Genomic DNA, 3008 nt, shown 5'->3' with positions numbered 1-3008 from the left:
TTATATACAGGAGATGTCCAGGTTATACCAGCTGTACATATATAATTATATACAGGAGATGCCCAGGTTATACCAGCTGTACATATATAATTATATATAGGAGATGCCCAGGTTATACCAGCTGTACATATATAATTATATACAGGAGATGCCCAGGTTATACCAGCTGTACATATATAATTATATATAGGAGATGCCCAGGTTATACCGGCTGTACATATATAATTATATACAGGAGATGCCCAGATTATACCGGCTGTACATATATAATTATATACAGGAGATGCCCAGGTTATAGCAGCATTTGCTCTATGAATAGACTGGACGGTGATGGATGGGGCTGGCTGTGATGTTCTGCAGCGCCGGTTCCTTTCCTCTGCAGCACATCTATATCGGTCACGCCACAATGTAACACTTTGTTTTACAGTTGATACATCGGACCTGCACCGGGGGTTAAAGGTTTACATGTGTCAGTCGGGGAAATGTGCAGAGTCTGCAACTCTTTCCAATGACTGTTTTCCTGTCAGTTCATCGCGGAGCCAACACTTCGCTGAGCGGTGTAATCATATCATGCTCCAACCATTAAAGCGACAGTACAGTTTTTTATATTAGGAAATCTCTTGTACTTTGCTGTTTTATAAGTGAAGTTACTGTAACAGGAGATGGGAGAATTTAAAAAAAAAAAAAAAAGCCAATAATTTGCATTCCTGTTCCAGAAGACACATATTGGGCAGGATTCCATGTGCCGCAGCTGAACGTTGACCGCTATGTAATGTTTGAGCCATCGGTCACTCGGTGACTCCGGCGATTCCTCCGAGCACATTTTATTACAATGTAACGTTTTTAGATTGAGTTTTGCCCTCATTAAAGTAATTGTCTTGTGGCAGGCAGTGCGTTTATCTTGAGCACAGAATCCCATTATTTCCCATTAATCCTCATCTCAGAAAAATCTGAGGCCATTTAACTCTCACATTGACCAGGGAAATGCTTAAAGGGCAATTCCAGACACAATTGTATTACCAGTTGTAGCTGCAGTATACACTTAGAGATTACATGGTGCCAAGACTGGGGCAAATTAACCCCTTTCTGACCTCGGACGGGATAGTACGTCCGAGGTCAGAAGCCCCGCTTTGATGCGGGCTCCGGCAGACATGTGCCCATAATAGGCGCGGGCAGAATCGCGGTCTGCCCGCACCTATTAACTAGTTAAATGCCGCTGTCAAACGCAGACAGCGGCAGTTAACTACCGCATCCGGCCGGGCGGCCGGAAATGATGGCATCGCTGACCCCCGTTACATGATCGGAGGTCAGCGATGCTTGTACCTTGTAACCATAGAGGTCCTTGAGACCTCTATGGTTACTGATCGCCGGTAGCTGTGAGCGCCACCCTGTGGTCGACGCTCATAGCACACCTGATTTTCAGCTACATAGCAGCGAACAGCAGATCGCTGCTATGTAGCAGAGGCGATCAGGTTGTGCCTGCTTCTAGCCTCCCATGGAGGCTATTGAAGCATGGCAAAAGTAAAAAAAAAAGTGAAAAAAATAAAAAAATATAAAAGTTTAAATCACCCCCCTTTCGCTCCAATCAAAATAAATCAATAAAAAAAAAATCAAATCTACACATATTTGGTAACGCTGCGTTCAGAATCGCCCGATCTATCAAAAAAGAGCATTAACCTGATCGCTAAACAGCATTGCTATCATTAAAAACGTCAGCTCGGCACGCAAAAAATAAGCCCTCAACCGACCCCAGATCATGAAAAAATGGAGACGCTACGAGTATCGGAAAATGGCGCAATTTTTTTTTTTTTTAGCAAAGTTTGGAATTTTTTTTCACCACTTAGGTAAAAAATAACCTAGTCATGTTAGGTGTCTCTGAACTCGTACTGACCTGGAGAATCATAATGTCAGGTCAGTTTTAGCATTTAGTGAACCTAGCAAAAAAGCCAAACAAAAAACAAGTGTGGGACTGCACTTTTTTTGCAATTTCACCACACTTGGAATTTTTTTCCTGTTTTCTAATACACGACATGCTAAAAACCAATGATGTCGTTCAAAAGTACAACTCGTCCCGCAAAAAATAAGCCCTCACATGGCCAAATTGACGGAAAAATAAAAAAGTTATGGCTCTGGGAAGGAGGGGAGTGAAAAACGAACACGGAAAAACGAAAAATCCCAAGGTCATGAAGCGGTTAAGGCTCATCGTGTACAGGGACGTGTGACAAGTGACGGTAAAATTGCAGAATAATGTTGCGACATTGCATTTGATGATTTCCTATGGTGTCGCACATGGATCTCCTGCGATGAAGAGTCACAAATGAATCTCCAAAATATTGGATTTTCTGTCTCTGGTCGTACGGTGCACATGACTCACTTGCCATAAGCTTCAATGCAAGTCACATGTAACTATGAACTATCTGCAGATAAAGGTCAACAAATCTGCCTGAGATCTCTAACCATGTTGTGTCAGGGTTTACTATTAGCACCACTAACAACTACAACATGCCTCCCTAGTGCGGAATACTATAATACTGACTCCTATGTGCAAGAATATAACTACTATAATAATGCTACTATGTACAAGAATATAACTACTATAATACTGTCCCTATGTAGAAGAATATAACTACTATAATACGGCTCCTATGTACAAGAATATAACTACTATAATACTGTCCCTATGTAGAAGAATATAACTACTATAATACGGCTCCTATGTACAAGAATATAACTACTATAATACTGCTCCTATGTACAAGAATATAACTACTATAATACTGCCCCCTATGTACAAGAATATAACCACTATAATACTGCTCCTATGTACAAGAATATAACTAGTATAATACTGCTCCTATGTACAAGAATATATCTACTATAATACTGCCCCCTATGTACAAGAATATAACTACTATAATACTGCCCCTATGTACAAGAATATAACTACTATAATACTGCTCCTATGTACAAGAATATAACTACTATAATACTGCCCCTATGTAGAAGAA

Source organism: Ranitomeya imitator, chromosome 7 (genome assembly GCF_032444005.1).
Source record: "Ranitomeya imitator isolate aRanImi1 chromosome 7, aRanImi1.pri, whole genome shotgun sequence".
NCBI classification, from domain to species: domain Eukaryota; kingdom Metazoa; phylum Chordata; class Amphibia; order Anura; family Dendrobatidae; genus Ranitomeya; species Ranitomeya imitator.
Note: the sequence above shows the minus strand (reverse complement) of the source record.